Below are 6,502 nucleotides of genomic sequence, written 5' to 3'. Positions count from 1 at the left end.
CCTCTATCCCTGCCCAGGGGCGGGATTTTGGAATTTAGGCTGGGACGGTGCGGAGATCTGGAAACTAGTCACATGTGTGGGCGAAGTGTATTCATAAATCAACCGGGATTGGTGCCCTGTGGCTGCCCCTATTGGCAAGACACAAAGGACAAACCGTTCATCCTTGACCAGTGGGTTCATTTCCAGCAGGCCCTAGAACGAATTTTGTTTTATGGATTTCTCCGTGAGCCTCGGATTGGAAAATCACAGTCAGTTCAGAGGCCCGACAAGTCTACCCTTCTTTTTATAGACTGAGGAAACTGAGACTCAGAGAACTGCTGTGATTGGATCATCCACCTTTCCGCTGGCTAGGGGCAGTGCTGGAGTTTATATATAGCCTCTCCAGACTGCTGGCCCAGGACCCCTTCCCTTACAACAGGGCTGTCTTTTCTTTCCCAAAGAACCCCAATTTGCTGAAAGATGGATTACCCGGTGTGAGCTGATTTCTCAATTTCATAGTTCTTAAATACCTTGTTTTGTGTTGAATTAGGTTGAGCAAGGCTTGTTCCTAGGAGACCTGGGATCTCGAAGGACTTCAAACCCTGAGGGAGTCCATTCTGAATTAGACAGGTGAAATGATTGCTATTTATATTTTATTCATGTCAGAGCTAATAGCTCAGTATAAATCACATTATTTAGAAGCTGAAAAATGACTAGGATGGTAAGCAAGGGTATAAGAATCATTAAACAGGCTGGACCCTTTGGTAGTTGCACCTTTGAGCTTTTTACTTCTTTGGAAAAGCTTCTGGAAAGGGCTGGAAGGACCACTACTCCAGAGAAAGTGTCTCCCTTCCGGCACAGCAGAAAAGCTACTAATGGCCTGCCCTATCCTGGCAGAACCTTCCATAAATTGAGCCGGGGTGGTGGAGGAGATAGAAGTAGCTCCCGGGCGAAACACTTCAGATTCCACTGTTCTTATCTGAAACTTCAGCAGTTTACCTCAACTGTAAATGTTTCTCAGATTGTTATATGCCCTTGGTCACTTTCCAGAGCACAAGCTGGTTGTTTATGTTAATTTTGTCCCACTTTATAGTTTGGTTTTGTGGGGAGTGGATTTGCCAATCTCATATTTCTCCATAACCAGAAGAATATTGTTTATTTTTATTTGGTTGTGAAGGATCTTCATTGTCGTGTGTGGGCTCTTTAGTTGTGGTACGTGGGACCCAGTTTCCAAAGGCGGGATAGCACGTGTGCCGCCTGCATTGGGAGCTTGGAGTCTTAACCACTGGACCACCAGGTAAGTCCCTGGAAGTCTATTTAGTTTTATTTTTTAGTTGCAAATAATTTTAAAGAAGGTCTTGAGGTTTTTGTGTGCATCAAAAGAGGCATGGAGGGGAGCAAATATCAAATCTAAAACCTCAGAAACATAATGTTGAACAGCAAAAGCAGGGAAAGGAAGGAAAGAAACAACAGTATGATTCCTTTTAAAGTTTTAAAACATGCAAAAAAATACTGTGTGTTGTTTATGGGTACAATTTCTGTTGCAAAAGCATAGAAACATGCAAGGGAACAGTAAACTCCCAATCCACATTGAGAATGATTACTTCTGGAGGGGGAGAAATACCATCCAGAAAAGGGGAAAATATAATAATTGTATTTCTCAAACTGAGTAAAGAATATCTGGATGTTTCTTTTTTTTCATTCCTATTTTTCCTTTTTGATTGCACTGTGGGGCTTGCTCAGTCTAAGTTCCCAACCTGGGCCCTCTGCAGTGAGAACGTGGAGACCTAACCACTGCCAGGGAATTCCCTGGATGTTTCTTATATTATCCTGTAAACTTGCTGTATTCGTAATATATTTCATTATAACAAAAAAGTTAAATACCAGATATATTATTTTAAGGAGGACATGAGAATTATATTTTAAAAAATCATATTGGCTTTTGGGGCACATAAGCATCTATATAGAACTGGGATTTTTATTCCACTTAGTTATTTTATTCATGTAGCCCAGAGATTTTAGCTTTGTGTGGTTAATCTTTAAAAAAAAAAAAAACAGGACACTTCACACAGTGAAGCCTTATGTTGGAGGATAAGTTGCAGGGTTTATTAGCTTCAAGAAAAATTGTGAAAGACTTGGAACTTGGTGTGAAAGGTTACTAGGTACCCAGTCACCATCTCCACTTTTCATTGTCTTTGAGCTAATTTCCAACTCTGTGAGCTGTGAAAAAAAAAAAACTGATAACAGTGTAAATGATTCTTGTCCATAGAAATATAAATGCAAGTTGTTCCTTGAGTGCAATTGAACTTTCTCCCCCACACCTAAAAAACCAGTGTTGTGTCTGTTAAGCAAATTAATTTCAGTGTTGCTGAAATATGTATGTGTCTACTCTCTGGATTATCTTTTAAATCTGTCGTAATATCTTACTATTTTCTTCATTAATTAATGAGTTAAATAAATCTTACAGGCTCTCCTGGTGGTTCAGTTGGTAAAGAATCTGCCTGTAATGCAGGAGACCCAGGTTCAATCTCCGGGTCAGGATGATCCCCTGGAGAAGCAAATGGCAACCCACTCCAGTATCCTTGCCTGGAGAATTCCATGAACAGAGGAGCCTGACGGGCTACAGTCCATGGGGTTGAAAAGAGTCAAATACAACTAAGCAACTTTCTTTCACTTTTACTTAGACAAATCTTGGACATATGCTAATTTTACATTTATATGAGTCATGATTTTACTTTTTAAAAAATAGTTATCTTTTAACAGGAGGGAAGAGGCCTCTCATTTCTGTCAAACCACACATGTTACAGAACACATGAGGCAACTGCTCCTCGGCTAAGATGCTGGCCTGTTGTTATCATTTCCCTCCTGCTCTCTTCTTTTTGCTCCTCCATGTTAGATGCTTTTTCAAAAATCTATTTTTGAACTTTGATTCTTTGCTCTCTTTGATGTTGTTAAGAAGTCGCTAAGTCGTGTCCGACTCTTTGTGACCCCATGGACTGCAGCATGCCAGACTTCCCTGTCCTTCACCATCACCCTGAGTTTTTGCAAACTCATGTCCATTGAGTCAGTGATGCCATCCAACCATCTCATTCTCTGTTGCCCCCTTCTCCTCTTGCCCTCAAAGTGGAAATATAAAAACATCTTTTATTAAGCAGGTAATAAAATATTTTTTTTCTGTGAGTAAGACCATATCTACACCCACTGTAAGATATAAAAAATTTAAGTAGTTGGGGGGTTTCAGTTAGATTCATTTCCAGCTTCCTCCTCTCCAACCTCTCTCCTCCTAAGCTCCACATTCGCCTTCCTCATTGTAACACACTATACACTCTTTTTTTAAAATGCATGATTCAATGTATGTGCAAAATACAAGAAAACATAACTATAATCTATGCTGATAGAAGATGGAAGAGGAGTTCATTCTAGGAGGTAGGTATTGACTGTAAAATACAACCAGGGAATCTCGTTTCCTTGAAATATTCAAGGTTCTATGTCTTTATCTTGCAGTCTTTGTTCAGATTATATTTATATTAATTCAAACTAATTAAATAATTGTAGTTAATTAAACTATTTAATTTGTATCAAATCAATTTAAATTAATTGGCTTAAAATTTATCATGTGATATATAATTTTTGTTTCAGTCATAATTAATAACCAAAGTTTATTTTTGGATAAGTCAGAGATAACCTCAGGATGGGTGTTTAGCAGACATTTTTATAATTATTATTGCAAAGAAATGGAAGAAATCATTCTTGAAATTATCATAAGGTAGGATTACCAACAGAATTTTTTGGAATTATTTTTATCTTCCAAAATAGTTACTTTTTACATACATTTGTTATAAATATTAAAATTCAACTTGTCCAAAAAAAAAAAATTCAACTTGTCCATAGTTAATATTTTCTGAGCTTTCAAACAAGGACGTCATCATAATTTGAATTTAATTAAATTTAATTAAATAAATACTATTGAGTGCTCAAGTGTTATTTAATAACTGCAGCACACTTGATTTCCTGTGAGTTTTCTGCACATTTCTGCTCTTGCTTTTTTTTTGGTAGTGTATATATAAATTATTTATATATATATATATATATATATAATATTTACTTATTTTTAATTGAGTGATGATTGGTTTACAATATTGGTTTGATTTCTGTCATACATCAACATGAATTAACCATAGGTTAATCCCCTCCCTTTTGAGTCTCTCTCCCACCTCCCACCCATTCCTAACCCTCTAGGTTATTGCAGAGCCCCAGTTTGAGTTCCCTGAGTCATAGAGCAAATTCCCATTGGCTCTCTATTTACATATGTTATTGTATATGCATCCATGCTACTCTCCATTTATCTCATCCTCTCCCTCTTCTCTCCCACTCTTGCCCATAAGTCTGTTCTCTATGTCTGCATCTCCACTGCTGCTCTGTGAACAGATTCATCAGTACCATCCTTCTAGATTCCATATATATGCATTAATAATACAATATTTGTTTTTCTCTTTATACCCCAAAGGAATCGAAACTGAAAAGGACACATGTACCCCATGTTCATTGCAGCACTGTTTGCAATGGCCAAGACACGGAGGCAACCTAGATGTCCATCGACCCATGAATGGATAAAGAAACTGTGGTACATATATACAATGGAATACTACTCAGCCATAAAAAGGAAAACATTTGAGTCAATTCTAATGATGTGGATGAACCTAGAGCCTATTATACAGAGTGAAGTAAGTCAGAAAGAAACACACTATGCACTCTTGTCAAATTAATAAGCAAGTGAATAGATGCCCATTGTGTGCTTAACACCAGAGTAGGTGCTAAGTGGGATATCATATGTGAGAGTTCCTGACCCAGGAAGTTTATAATGCAGTTGGGAAAATGGGGAAGTAACAGTATATGCAGTATGTGATAAGTACCAAAGGGAGTGAGATTGCTGTTAAATGCTTCATTCATTCATTCATGCATTGAGCAAATAATTCTTTATTGTCCATTACATGTGCGTGTTGTGGTATACATGGTGAAAAAGATCAGCACAAACTTCCGCTTCACCAAGTTTAGTCTAGAAGGAACTAGGACCAGTAATCAGCAGACACAATACTGTGTTATTTGGTTACATACATAGGGGAAGTACAGGATGTTATGGGGCTTCCCAAGTGGCTCAGTGGCAAAGAATCTGCCTGCTGTGACAGGAGACATGGGTTCAATCCCTGGGTCGGGAAGGTCCCCTGGAGGAGGAAATGGCAACCCACTCCAGTATTCTTACCTGGAAAATTCAGTGGACAGAGGAACCTGTCAGGTTGCAGTCTATTGGTTGCAGAGTCAGACATGACTGAGCACGCACGTGTGCATGCTTCTCTCTGGGACTTCTTATTCATCTCTGGATCAGTCACAGGGACCCTTGTCTTAATCTTCTCATTACCGCCAGAGATATTGAGAACCTTAATTAACATTTAGGACAAAATTTGTAATCCTCACAACATGAGACCCACAACTAAAAGACCATATCATTATCATGGCCCACTTCATTTTATCTGGGTGTTTTCTTCACTGGATTGGTTTCACATTTCAGTGTGAATTAGTATGCAGTGCTTTTGTTAAATTGAGTATTGAATTTCAGTCCCCAAAGAGTTTTCTCCTTCAGTAATGGAAAAATGAAGCATACATTATTGCAGTAATAACATCCTCACTGCGATCTTGTCATTTCACAAGAATCTTAAAACCAGAGTTTGGCTGAATTATTGCTTAGAGGAGAGACCTTCAGAGAAGAGGCATGTGCTGCAGGAACATCTTTAAATGCTATTGTTTTGTGTTTTTACCTTTTTCTCTTCTTTTCCACATTTGATTTGTGGGAAGCAGGAGAAGACTAAGCCTGGCATCCTTTAGTCTCAAATACTTCTTTTTTTTGAAATTTATTTTATTGAAGTATAGTTGATTTGTTGTATTAATGTTGTATTAATCTCTATTGTACAGCAAAATGATTCATATGTATATATATGAATATATATTTATATATATATTCATTATGGTTTATCATAGGATATTTACTATAGGTCCCTGTGCCATACAGTAGGACCTTATTTTTTAATCCATTCTATGTATAATGGTTTGTATTTGCTAATCCCTAACTCCCAATCTATTCCTCCCTCACTTCCCCGCTTAGCAACCGCAAGTCTATTCTCTTTATCTGTAAGTCTGTTTCTGTTTTATAGATAAATTCACTTGTCAAACACTTCTTTTATTTTTACTTTCGGCTGCATGGTGCAGCATGCAGGATCTTTGTTTCCCAACCAGGGATGGAATCTGTGCCCCTCTGCAGTGAAAGCTCAGAGTCTTAACCACTGGACTGCAAGGGAAGTCCCTCAAACACTTCTTTTAAATAGTTCTTGTTTCTCCCTGAGAAACAAGCCTCCACCAATCCTGTGAGGCTGTGCTCGTGAACCCTCCTACATTCTGGAGAGGACTGCCTAGCAACTCCTCCTTGCAGCTGAGAAAATAGTGGGCAAGAGCTAGTGAACTCAGAGCTGCT

The 6,502-nt window shown here is 38.2% G+C and overlaps 1 long non-coding RNA gene across 1 annotated transcript; it reads left to right on the top strand.

Moving 5' to 3' along the window:
• Window positions 1-83: 83 nt before the first annotated feature.
• On the top strand, window positions 84-5,386 carry LOC133254960 (uncharacterized). The gene is made up of 3 exons (XR_009738817.1): window positions 84-609; window positions 1,157-1,276; window positions 4,487-5,386. It is a non-coding gene; the product is annotated as an uncharacterized LOC133254960 (long non-coding RNA).
• The last annotated feature ends 1,116 nt before the right edge of the window (window positions 5,387-6,502 follow it).

Source organism: Bos javanicus, chromosome 10 (assembly GCF_032452875.1).
Source record: "Bos javanicus breed banteng chromosome 10, ARS-OSU_banteng_1.0, whole genome shotgun sequence".
NCBI lineage: Eukaryota > Metazoa > Chordata > Mammalia > Artiodactyla > Bovidae > Bos > Bos javanicus.
Note: the sequence above shows the minus strand (reverse complement) of the source record. Positions and strands in the feature narration are given on the sequence as shown.